Genomic DNA, 22,433 nt, shown 5'->3' on the forward strand with positions numbered 1-22,433 from the left:
TCTTCTTATCCAAAAATTATCCTCTTTTACTCGGGGAATGAGGACCTATAATCGATTTACTGACACCTCATGGACACCAGGCACCAGATTTTCTGAGACAGCAGTGAACAGGATCTTAGCATATGTTTAATTAAGTTTGCTCACTCAACTCTAAATTGTTCAAAATCAAAACCTGAATTGCATTTTCTTTTCGGCTAAACGTTCCAAGCTGGGGAAGGAGCTATGTTGGACTCTTTTCTAAAACATCAGCCTTGAAACAATTTTAATAAAGCTTCTGTAGCCAAAGAAATGAAATTCTCATGAGAAGTCACTAAAACTACGAATGTGAGGTCAAGGAAACTTCCCAAAACTCAAGAATTTAAGTAGGATACGCCATATACACTATTAAAAACCCACTTAGAGAAGTTGGCAACGCTATGCTATTTTCTTTGGGAATAAGGAAATCTAATGCAGACTCTGTCCTCAGAAGGAAACCAGACACAGGATTTTTAAGACAAGAGAGGATTTGGAGCTTAAAGATTTTTCTTTGGATTGATACACTAATGTTGACATTGTTGTGTGATAATTACTAAATTGTAAAATTTTGACTTATTTAAAGAAGCTGTGACTAAAGCCGAGTTTGTGAATATTTTGAAAACATCACTTTTTGCCTACATATTTTTCTCGATGCAATTCATCTTCTGGTGAATAAATTCTTCATTGGAACTATGTAAACAAAGTCACTCATGCTGACTCTTCTAAATTAAAATTAACTGCACCTGGAGATGCCGGGGATTGAACCCGGGGCCTCATACATGCGAAGCATGCGCTCTACCACTGAGCTACATCCCAATTACATTGCTACAGTTGTACAGAACACGACACAAAAATAGAACCTCGGCTAATTCGAAAAAATAACCTTGTCTATTTTTTTTTAAAATAAAGTTCGTCTGAGGACTGTAGATTGCAAAATAGTTAAAAGCCTCAGATGTATATTAACAGAGGTAATAGTTGGACACATTTAACCACATCCAATGATTGTTTAGGACTCCTAGCCTACGTATGGTAACTTAGTGTCAATTGTTATATGAGATGGCTTAAATGCCCTTCCATTTATGACTTTATTGGTCAAAATATGAAGTTCTTCACTAAGTATATCATCTTCTTATCCAAAAATTATCCTCTTTTACTCGGGGAATGAGGACCTATAATCGATTTACTGACACCTCATGGACACCAGGCACCAGATTTTCTGAGACAGCAGTGAACAGGATCTTAGCAGATGTTTAATTAAGTTTGCTCACTCAACTCTAAATTGTTCAAAATCAAAACCTGAATTGCATTTTCTTTTCGGCTAAACGTTCCAAGCTGTGGAAGGAGCTATGTTGGACTCTTTTCTAAAACATCAGCCTTGAAACAATTTTAATAAAGCTTCTGTAGCCAAAGAAATGAAATTCTCATGAGAAGTCACTAAAACTACGAATGTGAGGTCAAGGAAACTTCCCGAAACTCTAGAATTTAAGTAGGATACGCCATATACACTATTAAAAACCCACTTAGAGAAGTTGGCAACGCTATGCTATTTTCTTTGGGAATAAGGAAATCTAATGCAGACTCTGTCCTCAGAAGGAAACCAGACACAGGATTTTTAAGACAAGAGAGGATTTGGAGCTTAAAGATTTTTCTTTGGATTGATACACTAATGTTGACATTGTTGTGTGATAATTACTAAATTGTAAAATTTTGACTTATTTAAAGAAGCTATGACTAAAGCCGAGTTTGTGAATATTTTGAAAACATCACTTTTTGCCTACATATTTTTCTCGATACAATTCATCTTCTGGTGAATAAATTCTTCATTGGAACTATGTAAACAAAGTCACTCATGCCGACTCTTCTATATTAAAATTAACTGCACCTGGAGATGCCGGGGATTGAAGCCGGGGCCTCATACATGCGAAGCATGCGCTCTACCACTGAGCTACATCCCCATTACATTGCTACAGTTGTACAGAACACGACACACAAATAGAACCTCGGCTAATTCGAAAAAATAACCTTGTCTATTTTTTTTTTAATAAAGTTCGTCTGAGGACTGTAGATTGCAAAATAGTTAAAATCCTCAGATGTATATTAACAGAGGTAATAGTTGGACACATTTAACCACATCCAATGATTGTTTAGGACTCCTAGCCTACGTATGGTAACTTAGTGTCAATTGTTATATGAGATGGCTTAAATGCCCTTCCATTTATGATTTTATTGGTCAAAATATGAAGTTCTTCACTAAGTATATCATCTTCTTATCCAAAAATTATCCTCTTTTACTCGGGGAATGAGGACCTATAATCGATTTACTGACACCTCATGGACACCAGGCACCAGATTTTCTGAGACAGCAGTGAACAGGATCTTAGCAGATGTTTAATTAAGTTTGCTCACTCAACTCTAAATTGTTCAAAATCAAAACCTGAATTGCATTTTCTTTTCGGCTAAACGTTCCAAGCTGTGGAAGGAGCTATGTTGGACTCTTTTCTAAAACATCAGCCTTGAAACAATTTTAATAAAGCTTCTGTAGCCAAATAAATGAAATTCTCATGAGAAGTCACTAAAACTACGAATGTGAGGTCAAGGAAACTTCCCGAAACTCTAGAATTTAAGTAGGATACGCCATATACACTATTAAAAACCCACTTAGAGAAGTTGGCAATGCTATGCTATTTTCTTTGGGAATAAGGAAATCTAATGCAGACTCTGTCCTCAGAAGGAAACCAGACACAGGATTTTTAAGACAAGAGAGGATTTGGAGCTTAAAGATTTTTCTTTGGATTGATACACTAATGTTGACATTGTTGTGTGATAATTACTAAATTGTAAAATTTTGACTTATTTAAAGAAGCTGTGACTAAAGCCGAGTTTGTGAATATTTTGAAAACATCACTTTTTGCCTACATATTTTTCTCGATACAATTCATCTTCTGGTGAATAAATTCTTCATTGGAACTATGTAAACAAAGTCACTCATGCCGACTCTTCTAAATTAAAATTAATTGCACCTGGAGATGCCGGGGATTGAACCCGGGGCCTCATACATGCAAAGCATGCGCTCTTCCACTGAGCTACATCCCCATTACATTGCTACAGCATTACAGAACACGACACACAAATAGAACCTCGGCTCATTCGAAAAACTAGCCTTGTCTATTTTTTTTTAATAAAGTTCGTCTGAGGACTGTAGATTGCAAAATAGTTAAAAGCCTCAGATGTATATTAACAGAGGTAATAGTTGGACACATTTAACCACATCCAATGATTGTTTAGGACTCCTAGCCTACGTATGGTAACTTAGTGTCAATTGTTATATCAGATGGCTTAAATGCCCTTCCATTTATGACTTTATTGGTCAAAATATGAAGTTCTTCACTAAGTATATCATCTTCTTATCCAAAAATTATCCTCTTTTACTCGGGGAATGAGGACCTATAATCGATTTACTGACACCTCATGGACACCAGGCACCAGATTTTCTGAGACAGCAGTGAACAGGATCTTAGCATATGTTTAATTAAGTTTGCTCACTCAACTCTAAATTGTTCAAAATCAAAACCTGAATTGCATTTTCTTTTCGGCTAAACGTTCCAAGCTGGGGAAGGAGCTATGTTGGACTCTTTTCTAAAACATCAGCCTTGAAACAATTTGAATAAAGCTTCTGTAGCCAAAGAAATGAAATTCTCATGAGAAGTCACTAAAACTACGAATGTGAGGTCAAGGAAACTTCCCAAAACTCAAGAATTTAAGTAGGATACGCCATATACACTATTAAAAACCCACTTAGAGAAGTTGGCAACGCTATGCTATTTTCTTTGGGAATAAGGAAATCTAATGCAGACTCTGTCCTCAGAAGGAAACCAGACACAGGGTTTTTAAGACAAGAGAGGATTTGGAGCTTAAAGATTTTTCTTTGGATTGATACACTAATGTTGACATTGTTGTGTGATAATTACTAAATTGTAAAATTTTGACTTATTTAAAGAAGCTGTGACTAAAGCCGAGTTTGTGAATATTTTGAAAACATTACTTTTTGCCTACATATTTTTCTTGATACAATTCATCTTCTGGTGAATAAATTCTTCATTGGAACTATGTAAACAAAGTCACTCATGCCGACTCTTCTAAATTAAAATTAACTGCCCCTGGAGATGCCGGGGATTGAAAACGGGGCTTCATACATGCAAAGCATGCGCTCTACCACTGAGCTACATCCCCATTACATTGCTACAGCTGTACAGAACACGACACACAAATAGAAAAATTATCCTCTTTTACTCGGGGAATGAGGACCTATAATCGATTTACTGACACCTCATGGACACCAGGCACCAGATTTTCTGAGACAGTAGTGAACAGGATCTTAGCAGATGTTTAATTAAGTTTGCTCACTCAACTCTAAATTGTTCAAAATCAAAACCTGAATTGCATTTTCTTTTCGGCTAAACGTTCCAAGCTGTGGAAGGAGCTATGTTGGACTCTTTTCTAAAACATCAGCCTTGAAACAATTTTAATAAAGCTTCTGTAGCCAAATAAATGAAATTCTCATGAGAAGTCACTAAAACTACGAATGTGAGGTCAAGGAAACTTCCCGAAACTCTAGAATTTAAGTAGGATACGCCATATACACTATTAAAAACCCACTTAGAGAAGTTGGCAACGCTATGCTATTTTCTTTGGGAATAAGGAAATCTAATGCAGACTCTATCCTCAGAAGGAAACCAGACACAGGATTTTTAAGACAAGAGAGGATTTGGAGCTTAAGGATTTTTCTTTGGATTGATACACTAATGTTGACATTGTTGTGTGATAATTACTAAATTGTAAAATTTTGACTTATTTAAAGAAGCTGTGACTAAAGCCAAGTTTGTGAATATTTTGAAAACATCACTTTTTGCCTACATATTTTTCTCGATACAATTCATCTTCTGGTGAATAAATTCTTCATTGGAACTATGTAAACAAAGTCACTCATGCCGACTCTTCTAAATTAAAATTAACTGCACCTGGAGATGCCGGGGATTGAACCCGGGGCCTCATACATGCAAAGCATGCGCTCTACCACTGAGCTACATCCCCATTTCATTTCTACAGTTGTACAGAACACGACACACAAATAGAACCTCGGCTCATTCGAAAAAATAACCTTGTCTATTTTTTTTTAATAAAGTTCGTCTGAGGACTGTAGATTGCAAAATAGTTAAAAGCCTCAGATGTATATTAACAGAGGTAATAGTTGGACACATTTAAACACATCCAATGATTGTTTAGGACTCCTAGCCTACGTATGGTAACTTAGTGTCAATTGTTATATCAGATGGCTTAAATGCCCTTCCATTTATGACTTTATTGGTCAAAATATGAAGTTCTTCACTAAGTATATCATCTTCTTATCCAAAAATTATCCTCTTTTACTCGGGGAATGAGGACCTATAATCGATTTACTGACACCTCATGGACACCAGGCACCAGATTTTCTGAGACAGCAGTGAACAGGATCTTAGCAGATGTTTAATTAAGTTTGCTCACTCAACTCTAAATTGTTCAAAATCAAAACCTGAATTGCATTTTCTTTTCGGCTAAACGTTCCAAGCTGTGGAAGGAGCTATGTTGGACTCTTTTCTAAAACATCAGCCTTGAAACAATTTTAATAAAGCTTCTGTAGCCAAAGAAATGAAATTCTCATGAGAAGTCACTAAAACTACGAATGTGAGGTCAAGGAAACTTCCCGAAACTCTAGAATTTAAGAAGGATACGCCATATACACTATTAAAAACCCACTTAGAGAAGTTGGCAACGCTATGCTATTTTCTTTGGGAATAAGGAAATCTAATGCAGACTCTGTCCTCAGAAGGAAACCAGACACAGGATTTTTAAGACAAGAGAGGATTTGGAGCTTAAAGATTTTTCTTTGGATTGATACACTAATGTTGACATTGTTGTGTGATAATTACTAAATTGTAAAATTTTGACTTATTTAAAGAAGCTGTGACTAAAGCCGAGTTTGTGAATATTTTGAAAACATCACTTTTTGCCTACATATTTTTCTCGATACTAATCATCTTCTGGTGAATAAATTCTTCATTGGAACTATGTAAACAAAGTCACTCATGCCGACTCTTCTAAATTTAAATTAACTGCATGTGGAGATGCCGGGGATTGAAAACGGGGCTTCATACATGCAAAGCATGCGCTCTACCACTGAGCTACATCCCCATTACATTGCTACAGCTGTACAGAACACGACACACAAATAGAAAAATTATCCTCTTTTACTCGGGGAATGAGGACCTATAATCGATTTACTGACACCTCATGGACACCAGGCACCAGATTTTCTGAGACAGCAGTGAACAGGATCTTAGCAGATGTTTAATTAAGTTTGCTCACTCAACTCTAAATTGTTCAAAATCAAAACCTGAATTGCATTTTCTTTTCGGCTAAACGTTCCAAGCTGTGGAAGGAGCTATGTTGGACTCTTTTCTAAAACATCAGCCTTGAAACAATTTTAATAAAGCTTCTGTAGCCAAATAAATGAAATTCTCATGAGAAGTCACTAAAACTACGAATGTGAGGTCAAGGAAACTTCCCGAAACTCTAGAATTTAAGTAGGATACGCCATATACACTATTAAAAACCCACTTAGAGAAGTTGGCAACGCTATGCTATTTTCTTTGGGAATAAGGAAATCTAATGCAGACTCTATCCTCAGAAGGAAACCAGACACAGGATTTTTAAGACAAGAGAGGATTTGGAGCTTAAAGATTTTTCTTTGGATTGATACACTAATGTTGACATTGTTGTGTGATAATTACTAAATTGTAAAATTTTGACTTATTTAAAGAAGCTGTGACTAAAGCCAAGTTTGTGAATATTTTGAAAACATCACTTTTTGCCTACATATTTTTCTCGATACAATTCATCTTCTGGTGAATAAATTCTTCATTGGAACTATGTAAACAAAGTCACTCATGCCGACTCTTCTAATTTAAAATTAATTGCACCTGGAGATGCCGGGGATTGAACCCGGGGCCTCATACATGCAAAGCATGCGCTCTTCCACTGAGCTACATCCCCATTACATTGCTGCAGCATTACAGAACACGACACACAAATAGAACCTCGGCTCATTCGAAAAACTAGCCTTGTCTATTTTTTTTTAATAAAGTTCGTCTGAGGACTGTAGATTGCAAAATAGTTAAAAGCCTCAGATGTATATTAACAGAGGTAATAGTTGGACACATTTAACCACATCCAATGATTGTTTAGGACTCCTAGCCTACGTATGGTAACTTAGTGTCAATTGTTATATCAGATGGCTTAAATGCCCTTCCATTTATGACTTTATTGGTCAAAATATGAAGTTCTTCACTAAGTATATCATCTTCTTATCCAAAAATTATCCTCTTTTACTCGGGGAATGAGGACCTATAATCGATTTACTGACACCTCATGGACACCAGGCACCAGATTTTCTGAGACAGCAGTGAACAGGATCTTAGCAGATGTTTAATTAAGTTTGCTCACTCAACTCTAAATTGTTCAAAATCAAAACCTGAATTGCATTTTCTTTTCGGCTAAACGTTCCAAGCTGGGGAAGGAGCTATGTTGGACTCTTTTCTAAAACATCAGCCTTGAAACAATTTGAATAAAGCTTCTGTAGCCAAAGAAATGAAATTCTCATGAGAAGTCACTAAAACTACGAATGTGAGGTCAAGGAAACTTCCCAAAACTCAAGAATTTAAGTAGGATACGCCATATACACTATTAAAAACCCACTTAGAGAAGTTGGCAACGCTATGCTATTTTCTTTGGGAATTAGGAAATCTAATGCAGACTCTGTCCTCAGAAGGAAACCAGACACAGGATTTTTAAGACAAGAGAGGATTTGGAGCTTAAAGATTTTTCTTTGGATTGATACACTAATGTTGACATTGTTGTGTGATAATTACTAAATTGTAAAATTTTGACTTATTTAAAGAAGCTGTGACTAAAGCCGAGTTTGTGAATATTTTGAAAACATCACTTTTTGCCTACATATTTTTCTCGATACAATTCATCTTCTGGTGAATAAATTCTTCATTGGAACTATGTAAACAAAGTCACTCATGCCGACTCTTCTAAATTAAAATTAATTGCACCTGGAGATGCCGGGGATTGAACCCGGGGCCTCATACATGCAAAGCATGCGCTCTTCCACTGAGCTACATCCCCATTACATTGCTGCAGCATTACAGAACACGACACACAAATAGAACCTCGGCTCATTCGAAAAACTAGCCTTGTCTATTTTTTTTTAATAAAGTTCGTCTGAGGACTGTAGATTGCAAAATAGTTAAAAGCCTCAGATGTATATTAACAGAGGTAATAGTTGGACACATTTAACCACATCCAATGATTGTTTAGGACTCCTAGCCTACGTATGGTAACTTAGTGTCAATTGTTATATCAGATGGCTTAAATGCCCTTCCATTTATGACTATATTGGTCAAAATATTAAGTTCTTCACTAAGTATATCATCTTCTTATCCAAAAATTATCCTCTTTTACTCGGGGAATGAGGACCTATAATTGATTTACTGACACCTCATGGACACCAGGCACCAGATTTTCTGAGACAGCAGTGAACAGGATCTTAGCATATGTTTAATTAAGTTTGCTCACTCAACTCTAAATTGTTCAAAATCAAAACCTGAATTGCATTTTCTTTTCGGCTAAACGTTCCAAGCTGTGGAAGGAGCTATGTTGGACTCTTTTCTAAAACATCAGCCTTGAAACAATTTGAATAAAGCTTCTGTAGCCAAAGAAATGAAATTCTCATGAGAAGTCACTAAAACTACGAATGTGAGGTCAAGGAAACTTCCCAAAACTCAAGAATTTAAGTAGGATACGCCATATACACTATTAAAAACCCACTTAGAGAAGTTGGCAACGCTATGCTATTTTCTTTGGGAATAAGGAAATCTAATGCAGACTCTGTCCTCAGAAGGAAACCAGACACAGGGTTTTTAAGACAAGAGAGGATTTGGAGCTTAAAGATTTTTCTTTGGATTGATACACTAATGTTGACATTGTTGTGTGATAATTACTAAATTGTAAAATTTTGACTTATTTAAAGAAGCTGTGACTAAAGCCGAGTTTGTGAATATTTTGAAAACATTACTTTTTGCTTACATATTTTTCTTGATACAATTCATCTTCTGGTGAATAAATTCTTCATTGGAACTATGTAAACAAAGTCACTCATGCCGACTCTTCTAAATTAAAATTAACTACCCCTGGAGATTCCAGGGATTGAACCCGGGGCCTCATACATGCAAAGCATGCGCTCTACCACTGAGCTACATCCCCATTACATTGCTGCAGCATTACAGAACACGACACACAAATAGAACCTCGGCTCATTCGAAAAACTAGCCTTGTCTATTTTTTTTAATAAAGTTCGTCTGAGGACTGTAGATTGCAAAATAGTTAAAAGCCTCAGATGTATATTAACAGAGGTAATAGTTGGACACATTTAAACACATCCAATGATTGTTTAGGACTCCTAGCCTACGTATGGTAACTTAGTGTCAATTGTTATATCAGATGGCTTAAATGCCCTTCCATTTATGACTTTATTGGTCAAAATATGAAGTTCTTCACTAAGTATATCATCTTCTTATCCAAAAATTATCCTCTTTTACTCGGGGAATGAGGACCTATAATCGATTTACTGACACCTCATGGACACCAGGCACCAGATTTTCTGAGACAGCAGTGAACAGGATCTTAGCAGATGTTTAATTAAGTTTGCTCACTCAACTCTAAATTGTTCAAAATCAAAACCTGAATTGCATTTTCTTTTCGGCTAAACGTTCCAAGCTGTGGAAGGAGCTATGTTGGACTCTTTTCTAAAACATCAGCCTTGAAACAATTTTAATAAAGCTTCTGTAGCCAAAGAAATGAAATTCTCATGAGAAGTCACTAAAACTACGAATGTGAGGTCAAGGAAACTTCCCAAAACTCTAGAATTTAAGAAGGATACGCCATATACACTATTAAAAATCCACTTAGAGAAGTTGGCAACGCTATGCTATTTTCTTTGGGAATAAGGAAATCTAATGCAGACTCTGTCCTCAGAAGGAAACCAGACACAGGATTTTTAAGACAAGAGAGGATTTGGAGCTTAAAGACTTTTCTTTGGATTGATACACTAATGTTGACATTGTTGTGTGATAATTACTAAATTGTAAAATTTTGACTTATTTAAAGAAGCTGTGACTAAAGCCGAGTTTGTGAATATTTTGAAAACTTCACTTTTTGCCTACATATTTTTCTTGATACAATTCATCTTGTGGTGAATAAATTCTTCATTGGAACTATGTAAGCAAAGTCACTCATGCCGACTCTTCTAAATTAAAATTAACTGCACGTGGAGATGCCGGGGATTGAACCCGGGGCCTCATACATGCGAAGCATGCGCTCTACCACTGAGCTACATCCCCATTACATTGCTACAGTTGTACAGAACACGACACACAAATAGAACCTCGGCTCATTCGAAAAAATAACCTTGTCTATTTTTTTTTTTAATAAAGTTCGTCTGAGGACTTTAGATTGCAAAATAGTTAAAAGCCTCAGATGTATATTAACAGAGGTAATAGTTGGACACATTTAACCACATCCAATGATTGTTTAGGACTCCTAGCCTACGTATGGTAACTTAGTGTCAATTGTTATAGAGATGGCTTAAATGCCCTTCCATTTATGACTATATTGGTCAAAATATTAAGTTCTTCACTAAGTATATCATCTTCTTATCCAAAAATTATCCTCTTTTACTCGGGGAATGAGGACCTATAATCGATTTACTGACACCTCATGGACACCAGGCACCAGATTTTCTGAGACAGCAGTGAACAGGATCTTAGCAGATGTTTAATTAAGTTTGCTCACTCAACTCTAAATTGTTCAAAATCAAAACCTGAATTGCATTTTCTTTTCGGCTAAACGTTCCAAGCTGTGGAAGGAGCTATGTTGGACTCTTTTCTAAAACATCAGCCTTGAAACAATTTAAATAAAGCTTCTGTAGCCAAAGAAATGAAATTCTCATGAGAAGTCACTAAAACTACGAATGTGAGGTCAAGGAAACTTCCCAAAACTCTAGAATTTAAGTAGGATACGTCATATACACTATTAAAAACCCACTTAGAGAAGTTGGCAACGCTATGCTATTTTCTTTGGGAATAAGGAAATCTAATGCAGACTCTGTCCTCAGAAGGAAACCAGACACAGGATTTTTAAGACAAGAGAGGATTTGGAGCTTAAAGATTTTTCTTTGGATTGATACACTAATGTTGACATTGTTGTCATAAACATGTAATAATAATGTTGACATAATTACTAAATTGTAAAATTTTGACATATTTAAAGAAGCTGTGACTAAAGCCGAGTTTGTGAATATTTTGAAAACATCACTTTTTGCCTACATATTTTTCTCGATACAATTCATCTTCTGGTGAATACAATCTTCATTGGAACTATGTAAACAAAGTCACTCATGCCGACTCTTCTAAATAAAAATTAACTGCACCTGGAGATGCCAGGGATTGAACCCGGGACCTCATACATGCGAAGCATGCGCTCTACCACTGAGCTACATCCCCATTACATTGCTACAGTTGTACAGAACACGACACACAAATAGAACCTCGGCTCATTCGAAAAAATAACCTTGTCTATTTTTTTTTTTAATGAAGTTCGTCTGAGGACTGTAGATTGAAAAATAGTTAAAAGCCTCAGATGTATATTAACAGAGGTAATAGTTGGACACATTTAACCACATCCAATGATTGTTTAGGACTCCTAGCCTACGTATGGTAACTTAGTGTCAATTGTTATATCAGATGGCTTAAATGCCCTTCCATTTATGACTATATTGGTCAAAATATTAAGTTCTTCACTAAGTATATCATCTTCTTATCCAAAAATTATCCTCTTTTACTCGGGGAATGAGGACCTATAATCGATTTACTGACACCTCATGGACACCAGGCACCAGATTTTCTGAGACAGCAGTGAACAGGATCTTAGCAGATGTTTAATTAAGTTTTCTCACTCAACTCTAAATTGTTAAAAATCAAAACCTGAATTGCATTTTCTTTTCGGCTAAACGTTCCAAGCTGTGGAAGGAACTATGTTGGACTCTTTTCTAAAACATCAGCCTTGAAACAATTTTAATAAAGCTTCTGTAGCCAAAGAAATGAAATTCTCATGAGAAGTCACTAAAACTACGAATGTGAGGTCAAGGAAACTTCCCAAAACTCTAGAATTTAAGTAGGATACGTCATATACACTATTAAAAACCCACTTAGAGAAGTTGGCAACGCTATGCTATTTTCTTTGGGAATAAGGAAATCTAATGCAGACTCTGTCCTCAGAAGGAAACCAGACACAGGATTTTTAAGACAAGAGAGGATTTGGAGCTTAAAGATTTTTATTTGGATTGATACACTAATGTTGACATTGTTGTGTGATAATTACTAAATTGTAAAATTTTGACTTATTTAAAGAAGCTGTGACAAAAGCCGAGTTTGTGAATATTTTGAAAACATCACTTTTTGCCTACATATTTTTCTCGATACAATTCATCTTGTGGTGAATAAATTCTTCATTGGAACTATGTAAACAAAGTCACTCATGCCGACTCTTCTAAATTAAAATTAACTGCACCTGGAGATTCCGGGGATTGAACCCAGGGCCTCATACATGCAAAGCATGCGCTCAACCACTGAGCTACATCCCCATTACATTGCTACAGCTGTACAGAACACGACACACAAATAGAACCTCGGCTCATTCGAAAAAATAGCCTTGTCTATTTTTTTTAATAAAGTTCGTCTGAGGACTGTAGATTGAAAAATAGTTAAAAGCCTCAGATGTATATTAACAGAGGTAATAGTTGGACACATTTAACCACATCCAATGATTGTTTAGGACTCCTAGCCTACGTATGGTAACTTAGTGTCAATTGTTATATCAGATGGCTTAAATGCCCTTCCATTTATGACTATATTGGTCAAAATATTAAGTTCTTCACTAAGTATATCATCTTCTTATCCAAAAATTATCCTCTTTTACTCGGGGAATGAGGACCTATAATCGATTTACTGACACCTCATGGACACCAGGCACCAGATTTTCTGAGACAGCAGTGAACAGGATCTTAGCAGATGTTTAATTAAGTTTGCTCACTCAACTCTAAATTGTTCAAAATCAAAACCTGAATTGCATTTTCTTTTCGGCTAAACGTTCCAAGCTGTGGAAGGAGCTATGTTGGACTCTTTTCTAAAACATCAGCCTTGAAACAATTTTAATAAAGCTTCTGTAGCCAAAGAAATGAAATTCTCATGAGAAGTCACTAAAACTACGAATGTGAGGTCAAGGAAACTTCCCGAAACTCTAGAATTTAAGTAGGATACGCCATATACACTATTAAAAACCCACTTAGAGAAGTTGGCAACGCTATGCTATTTTCTTTGGGAATAAGGAAATCTAATGCAGACTCTGTCCTCAGAAGGAAACCAGACACAGGATTTTTAAGACAAGAGAGGATTTGGAGCTTAATGATTTTTCTTTGGATTGATACACTAATGTTGACATTGTTGTGTGATAATTACTAAATGGTAAAATTTTGACTTATTTAAAGAAGCTGTGACTAAAGCCGAGTCTGTGAATATTTTTAAAACATCACTTTTTGCCTACATATTTTTCTTGATACAATTCATCTTCTGGTGAATAAATTCTTCATTGGAACTATGTAAACAAAGTCACTAAGTATATCATCTTCTTATCCCAAAATTATCCTCTTTTACTTGGGGAATGAGGACCTATAATCGATTTACTGACACCCCATGGACACCAGGCACCAGATTTTCTGAGACAGCAGTGAACAGGATCTTAGCAGATGTTTAATTAAGTTTGCTCACTCAACTCTAAATTGTTCAAAATCAAAACCTGAATTGCATTTTCTTTTCGGCTAAACGTTCCAAGCTGTGGAAGGAGCTATGTTGGACTCTTTTCTAAAACATCAGCCTTGAAACAATTTGAATAAAGCTTCTGTAGCCAAAGAAATGAAATTCTCATGAGAAGTCACTAAAACTACGAATGTGAGGTCAAGGAAACTTCCCGAAACTCTAGAATTTAAGTAGGATACGCCATATACACTATTAAAAACCCACTTAGAGAAGTTGGCAACGCTATGCTATTTTCTTTGGGAATAAGGAAATCTAATGCAGACTCTGTCTTCAGAAGGAAACCAGACACAGGATTTTTAAGACAAGAGAGGATTTGGAGCTTAAAGATTTTTCTTTGGATTGATACACTAATGTTGACATTGTTGTGTGATAATTACTAAATTGTAAAATTTTGACTTATTTAAAGAAGCTGTGACAAAAGCCGAGTTTGTGAATATTTTGAAAACATCACTTTTTGCCTACATATTTTTCTCGATACAATTCATCTTCTGGTGAATACATTCTTCATTGGAACTATGTAAACAAAGTCACTCATGCCGACTCTTCTAAATTAAAATTAACTGCTCCTGGAGATGCCGGGGATTGAACCCGGGGCCTCATACATGCGAAGCATGCGCTCTACCACTGAGCTACATCCCCATTACATTGCTACAGTTGTACAGAACACGACACACAAATAGAACCTCGGCTCATTCGAAAAAATAACCTTGTCTATTTTTTTTTTAATGAAGTTCGTCTGAGGACTGTAGATTGAAAAATAGTTAAAAGCCTCAGATGTATATTAACAGAGGTAATAGTTGGACACATTTAACCACATCCAATGATTGTTTAGGACTCCTAGCCTACGTTTGGTAACTTAGTGTCAATTGTTATATCAGATGGCTTAAATGCCCTTCCATTTATGACTTTATTGGTCAAAATATGAAGTTCTTCACTAAGTATATCATCTTCTTATCCAAAAATTATCCTCTTTTACTCGGGGAATGAGGACCTATAATCGATTTACTGACACCTCATGGACACCAGGCACCAGATTTTCTGAGACAGCAGTGAACAGGATCTTAGCAGATGTTTAATAAAGTTTGCTCACTCAACTCTAAATTGTTCAAAATCAAAACCTGAATTGCATTTTCTTTTCGGCTAAACGTTCCAAGCTGTGGAAGGAGCTATGTTGGACTCTTTTCTAAAACATCAGCCTTGAAACAATTTTAATAAAGCTTCTGTAGCCAAAGAAATTAAATTCTCATGAGAAGTCACTAAAACTACGAATGTGAGGTCAAGGAAACTTCCCAAAACTCTAGAATTTAAGTAGGATACGTCATATACACTATTAAAAACCCACTTAGAGAAGTTGGCAACGCTATGCTATTTTCTTTGGGAATAAGGAAATCTAATGCAGACTCTGTCCTCAGAAGGAAACCAGACACAGGATTTTTAAGACAAGAGAGGATTTGGAGCTTAAAGATTTTTCTTTGGATTGATACACTAATGTTGACATTGTTGTCATAAACATGTAATAATAATGTTGACATAATTACTAAATTGTAAAATTTTGACTTATTTAAAGAAGCTGTGACTAAAGCCGAGTTTGTGAATATTTTGAAAACATCACTTTTTGCCTACATATTTTTCTCGATACAATTCATCTTCAGGTGAATACAATCTTCATTGGAACTATGTAAACAAAGTCACTCATGCCGACTCTTCTAAATTAAAATTAACTGCACCTGGAGATGCCGGGGATTGAACCCGGGGCCTGAAGCATGCGCTCTACCACTGAGCTACATCCCCATTACATTGCTACAGTTGTACAGAACACGACACACAAATAGAACCTCGGCTCATTCGAAAAAATAACCTTGTCTATTTTTTTATAATAAAGTTCGTCTGAGGACTGTAGATTGCAAAATAGTTAAAAGCCTCAGATGTATATTAACAGAGGTAATAGTTGGACACATTTAACCACATCCAATGATTGTTTAGGACTCCTAGCCTACGTTTGGTAACTTAGTGTCAATTGTTATATCAGATGGCTTAAATGCCCTTCCATTTATGACTTTATTGGTCAAAATATGAAGTTCTTCACTAAGTATATCATCTTCTTATCCAAAAATTATCCTCTTTTACTCGGGGAATGAGGACCTATAATCGATTTACTGACACCTCATGGACACCAGGCACCAGATTTTCTGAGACAGCAGTGAACAGGATCTTAGCAGATGTTTAATAAAGTTTGCTCACTCAACTCTAAATTGTTCAAAATCAAAACCTGAATTGCATTTTCTTTTCGGCTAAACGTTCCAAGCTGTGGAAGGAGCTATGTTGGACTCTTTTCTAAAACATCAGCCTTGAAACAATTTTAATAAAGCTTCTGTAGCCAAAGAAATTAAATTCTCATGAGAAGTCACTAAAACTACGAATGTGAGGTCAAGGAAACTTCCCAAAACTCTAGAATTTAAGTAGGATACGTCATATACACTATTAAAAACCCACTTAGAGAAGTTGGCAACGCTATGCTATTTTCTTTGGGAATAAGGAAATCTAATGCAGACTCTGTCCTCAGAAGGAAACCAGACACAGGATTTTTAAGACAAGAGAGGATTTGGAGCTTAAAGATTTTTCTTTGGATTGATACACTAATGTTGACATTGTTGTCATAAACATGTAATAATAATGTTGACATAATTACTAAATTGTAAAATTTTGACTTATTTAAAGAAGCTGTGACTAAAGCCGAGTTTGTGAATATTTTGAAAACATCACTTTTTGCCTACATATTTTTCTCGATACAATTCATCTTCAGGTGAATACAATCTTCATTGGAACTATGTAAACAAAGTCACTCATGCCGACTCTTCTAAATTAAAATTAACTGCACCTGGAGATACCGGGGATTGAACCCGGGGCCTGAAGCATGCGCTCTACCACTGAGCTACATCCCCATTACATTGCTACAGTTGTACAGAACACGACACACAAATAGAACCTCGGCTCATTCGAAAAAATAACCTTGTCTATTTTTTTATAATAAAGTTCGTCTGAGGACTGTAGATTGCAAAATAGTTAAAAGCCTCAGATATATATTAACAGAGGTAATAGTTGGACACATTTAACCACATCCAATGATTGTTTAGGACTCCTAGCCTACGTATGGTAACTTAGTGTCAATTGTTATATCAGATGGCTTAAATGCCCTTCCATTTATGACTTTATTGGTCAAAATATGAAGTTCTTCACTAAGTATATCATCTTCTTATGCAAAAATTATCCTCTTTTACTCGGGGAATGAGGACCTATAATCGATTTACTGACACCTCATGGACACCAGGCACCAGATTTTCTGAGACAGCAGTGAACAGGATCTTAGCAGATGTTTAATTAAGTTTGCTCACTCAACTCTAAATTGTTCAAAATCAAAACCTGAATTGCATTTTCTTTTCGGCTAAACGTTCCAAGCTGTGGAAGGAGCTATGTTGGACTCTTTTCTAAAACATCAGCCTTGAAACAATTTTAATAAAGCTTCTGTAGCCAATGAAATGAAATTCTCATGAGAAGTCACTAAAACTACGAATGTGAGGTCAAGGAAACTTCCCGAAACTCTAGAATTTAAGTAGGATACGCCATATACACTATTAAAAACCCACTTAGAGAAGTTGGCAACGCTATGCTATTTTCTTTGGGAATAAGGAAATCTAATGCAGACTCTGTCCTCAGAAGGAAACCAGACACAGGATATTTAAGACAAGAGAGGATTTGGAGCTTAAAGATTTTTCTTTGGATTGATACACTAATGTTGACATTGTTGTGTGATAATTACTAAATGGTAAAATTTTGACTTATTTAAAGAAGCTGTGACTAAAGCCGAGTCTGTGAATATTTTTAAAACATCACTTTTTGCCTACATATTTTTCTTGATACAATTCATCTTCTGGTGAATAAATTCTTCATTGGAACTATGTAAACAAAGTCACTAAGTATATCATCTTCTTATCCCAAAATTATCCTCTTTTACTTGGGGAATGAGGACCTATAATCGATTTACTGACACCCCATGGACACCAGGCACAAGATTTTCTGAGACAGCAGTGAACAGGATCTTAGCAGATGTTTAATTAAGTTTGCTCACTCAACTCTAAATTGTTCAAAATCAAAACCTGAATTGCATTTTCTTTTCGGCTAAACGTTCCAAGCTGTGGAAGGAGCTATGTTGGACTCTTTTCTAAAACATCAGCCTTGAAACAATTTTAATAAAGCTTCAGTAGCCAAAGAAATTAAATTTTCATGAGAAGTCACTAAAACTACGAATTTGAGGTCAAAGAAACTTCCCGAAACTCTAGAATTTAAGTAGGATACGCCATATACACTATTAAAAACCCACTTAGAGAAGTTGGCAACGCTATGCTATTTTCTTTGGGAATAAGGAAATCTAATGCAGACTCTGTCCTCAGAAGGAAACCAGACACAGGATATTTAAGACAAGAGAGGATTTGGAGCTTAAAGATTTTTCTTTGGATTGATACACTAATGTTGACATTGTTGTGTGATAATTACTAAATGGTAAAATTTTGACTTATTTAAAGAAGCTGTGACTAAAGCCGAGTCTGTGAATATTTTTAAAACATCACTTTTTGCCTACATATTTTTCTTGATACAATTCATCTTCTGGTGAATAAATTCTTCATTGGAACTATGTAAACAAAGTCACTAAGTATATCATCTTCTTATCCAAAAATTATCCTCTTTTACTCGGGGAATGAGGACCTATAATCGATTTACTGACACCTCATGGACACCAGGCACCAGATTTTCTGAGACAGCAGTGAACAGGATCTTAGCAGATGTTTAATTAAGTTTGCTCACTCAACTCTAAATTGTTCAAAATCAAAACCTGAATTGCATTTTCTTTTCGGCTAAACGTTCCAAGCTGTGGAAGGAGCTATGTTGGACTCTTTTCTAAAACATCAGCCTTGAAAAAATTTTAATAAAGCTTCTGTAGCCAAAGAAATGAAATTCTCATGAGAAGTCACTAAAACTACGAATGTGAGGTCAAGGAAACTTCCCGAAACTCTAGAATTTAAGTAGGATACACCATATACACTATTAAAACCCACTTAGAGAAGTTGGCAACGCTATGCTATTTTCTTTGGGAATAAGGAAATCTAATGCAGACTCTGTCCTCAGAAGGAAACCAGACACAGGATATTTAAGACAAGAGAGGATTTGGAGCTTAAAGATTTTTCTTTGGATTGATACACTAATGTTGACATTGTTGTGTGATAATTACTAAATGGTAAAATTTTGACTTATTTAAAGAAGCTGTGACTAAAGCCGAGTCTGTGAATATTTTTAAAACATCACTTTTTGCCTACATATTTTTCTTGATACAATTCATCTTCTGGTGAATAAATTCTTCATTGGAATTATGTAAACAAAGTCACTAAGTGTATCATCTTCTTATCCCAAAATTATACTCTTTTACTCGGGGAATGAGGACCTATAATCGATTTACTGACACCTCATGGACACCAGGCACCAGATTTTCTGAGACAGCAGTGAACAGGATCTTAGCAGATGTTTAATTAAGTTTGCTCACTCAACTCTAAATTGTTCAAAATCAAAACCTGAATTGCATTTTCTTTTCGGCTAAACGTTCCAAGCTGTGGAAGGAGCTATGTTGGACTCTTTTCTAAAACATCAGCCTTGAAACAATTTTAATAAAGCTTCTGTAGCCAAAGAAATGAAATTCTCATGAGAAGTCACTAAAACTACGAATGTGAGGTCAAGGAAACTTCCCGAAACTCTAGAATTTAAGTAGGATACGCCATATACACTATTAAAAACCCACTTAGAGAAGTTGGCAACGCTATGCTATTTTCTTTGGGAATAAGGAAATCTAATGCAGACTCTGTCCTCAGAAGGAAACCAGACACAGGATATTTAAGACAAGAGAGGATTTGGAGCTTAAAGATTTTTCTTTGGATTGATACACTAATGTTGACATTGTTGTGTGATAATTACTAAATGGTAAAATTTTGACTTATTTAAAGAAGCTGTGACTAAAGCCGAGTCTGTGAATATTTTTAAAACATCACTTTTTGCCTACATATTTTTCTTGATACAATTCATCTTCTGGTGAATAAATTCTTCATTGGAACTATGTAAACAAAGTCACTAAGTGTATCATCTTCTTATCCCAAAATTATACTCTTTTACTCGGGGAATGAGGACCTATAATCGATTTACTGACACCTCATGGACACCAGGCACCAGATTTTCTGAGACAGCAGTGAACAGGATCTTAGCAGATGTTTAATTAAGTTTGCTCACTCAACTCTAAATTGTTCAAAATCAAAACCTGAATTGCATTTTCTTTTCGGCTAAACGTTCCAAGCTGTGGAAGGAGCTATGTTGGACTCTTTTCTAAAACATCAGCCTTGAAACAATTTTAATAAAGCTTCTGTAGCCAAAGAAATGAAATTCTCATGAGAAGTCACTAAAACTACGAATGTGAGGTCAAGGAAACTTCCCGAAACTCTAGAATTTAAGTAGGATACGCCATATACACTATTAAAAACCCACTTAGAGAAGTTGGCAACGCTATGCTATTTTCTTTGGGAATAAGGAAATCTAATGCAGACTCTGTCCTCAGAAGGAAACCAGACACAGGATATTTAAGACAAGAGAGGATTTGGAGCTTAAAGATTTTTCTTTGGATTGATACACTAATGTTGACATTGTTGTGTGATAATTACTAAATGGTAAAATTTTGACTTATTTAAAGAAGCTGTGACTAAAGCCGAGTCTGTGAATATTTTTAAAACATCACTTTTTGCCTACATATTTTTCTTGATACAATTCATCTTCTGGTGAATAAATTCTTCATTGGAACTATGTAAACAAAGTCACTAAGTATATCATCTTCTTATCCCAAAATTATCCTCTTTTACTTGGGGAATGAGGACCTATAATCGATTTACTGACACCCCATGGACACCAGGCACAAGATTTTCTGAGACAGCAGTGAACAGGATCTTAGCAGATGTTTAATTAAGTTTGCTCACTCAACTCTAAATTGTTCAAAATCAAAACCTGAATTGCATTTTCTTTTCGGCTAAACGTTCCAAGCTGTGGAAGGAGCTATGTTGGACTCTTTTCTAAAACATCAGCCTTGAAACAATTTTAATAAAGCTTCAGTAGCCAAAGAAATGAAATTTTCATGAGAAGTCACTAAAACTACGAATTTGAGGTCAAAGAAACTTCCCGAAACTCTAGAATTTAAGTAGGATACGCCATATACACTATTAAAAACCCACTTAGAGAAGTTGGCAACGCTATGCTATTTTCTTTGGGAATAAGGAAATCTAATGCAGACTCTGTCCTCAGAAGGAAACCAGACACAGGATTTTTAAGACAAGAGAGGATTTGGAGCTTAAAGATTTTTATTTGGATTGATACACTAATGTTGACATTGTTGTGTGATAATTACTAAATTGTAAAATTTTGAATTATTTAAAGAAGCTGTGACTAAACCCGAGTTTGTAAATATTTTGAAAACATCACTTTTTGCCTACATATTTCTCTTGATACAATTCATCTTCTGGTGAATAAATTCTTCATTGGAACTATGTAAACAAAGTCACTCATGCCGACTCTTCTAAATTAAAATTAACTGCACCTGGAGATGCCGGGGATTGAACGCGGGGCCTCATATATGCAAAGCATGCGCTCTACCACTGAGCTACATCCCCATTACATTGCTACACTTGTACAGAACATGACACACAAATAGAACCTCGGCTCATTCGAAAAAATAGCTTTGTCTATTTTTTTTAATAAAGTTCGTCTGAGGACTGTAGATTGCAAAAGGCAAAAGCCTTGTCTATTTTTTTTAATAAAGTTCGTCTAAGGACTGTAGATTGCAAAATAGTTAAAAGCCTCAGATGTATATTAACAGAGGTAATAGTTGGACACATTTAACCACATCCAATGATTGTTTAGGACTCCTAGCCTACGTATGGTAACTTAGTGTCAATTGTTATATCAGATGGCTTAAATGCCCTTCCATTTATGACTTTATTGGTCAAAATATGAAGTTCTTCACTAAGTATATCATCTTCTTATCCAAAAATTATCCTCTTTTACTCGGGGATTGAGGACCTATAATCGATTTACTGACACCTCATGGACACCAGGCACCAGATTTTCTGAGACAGCAGTGAACAGGATCTTAGCAGATGTTTAATTAAGTTTGCTCACTCAACTCTAAATTGTTCAAAATCAAAACCTGAATTGCATTTTCTTTTCGGCTAAACGTTCCAAGCTGTGGAAGGAGCTATGTTGGACTCTTTTCTAAAACATCAGCCTTGAAACAATTTTAATAAAGCTTCT

At 35.7% G+C, this 22,433-nt stretch overlaps 8 non-coding genes across 8 annotated transcripts; all 8 read right to left on the minus strand.

The window, feature by feature from the left end:
• Positions 1-1,898: 1,898 nt before the first annotated feature.
• TRNAA-CGC (transfer RNA alanine (anticodon CGC)) lies at positions 1,899-1,970 on the minus strand. Its single transcript has one exon. It is a non-coding gene; the product is annotated as a tRNA-Ala (tRNA).
• Positions 1,971-3,036: 1,066 nt separating this feature from the next.
• Positions 3,037-3,108, minus strand: TRNAA-UGC (transfer RNA alanine (anticodon UGC)). The gene has a single exon. It is a non-coding gene; the product is annotated as a tRNA-Ala (tRNA).
• Positions 3,109-5,034: 1,926 nt separating this feature from the next.
• On the minus strand, positions 5,035-5,106 carry TRNAA-UGC (transfer RNA alanine (anticodon UGC)). The gene has a single exon. It is a non-coding gene; the product is annotated as a tRNA-Ala (tRNA).
• Positions 5,107-7,032: 1,926 nt separating this feature from the next.
• Positions 7,033-7,104, minus strand: TRNAA-UGC (transfer RNA alanine (anticodon UGC)). The gene has a single exon. It is a non-coding gene; the product is annotated as a tRNA-Ala (tRNA).
• Positions 7,105-8,169: 1,065 nt separating this feature from the next.
• On the minus strand, positions 8,170-8,241 carry TRNAA-UGC (transfer RNA alanine (anticodon UGC)). The gene has a single exon. It is a non-coding gene; the product is annotated as a tRNA-Ala (tRNA).
• Positions 8,242-10,442: 2,201 nt separating this feature from the next.
• TRNAA-CGC (transfer RNA alanine (anticodon CGC)) lies at positions 10,443-10,514 on the minus strand. The gene has a single exon. It is a non-coding gene; the product is annotated as a tRNA-Ala (tRNA).
• Positions 10,515-11,603: 1,089 nt separating this feature from the next.
• TRNAA-CGC (transfer RNA alanine (anticodon CGC)) lies at positions 11,604-11,675 on the minus strand. The gene has a single exon. It is a non-coding gene; the product is annotated as a tRNA-Ala (tRNA).
• Positions 11,676-14,612: 2,937 nt separating this feature from the next.
• On the minus strand, positions 14,613-14,684 carry TRNAA-CGC (transfer RNA alanine (anticodon CGC)). The gene has a single exon. It is a non-coding gene; the product is annotated as a tRNA-Ala (tRNA).
• Positions 14,685-22,433: the final 7,749 nt, after the last annotated feature.

Source organism: Pelobates fuscus, chromosome 12 (genome assembly GCF_036172605.1).
Source record: "Pelobates fuscus isolate aPelFus1 chromosome 12, aPelFus1.pri, whole genome shotgun sequence".
Classification (NCBI taxonomy): Eukaryota; Metazoa; Chordata; class Amphibia; order Anura; family Pelobatidae; genus Pelobates; species Pelobates fuscus.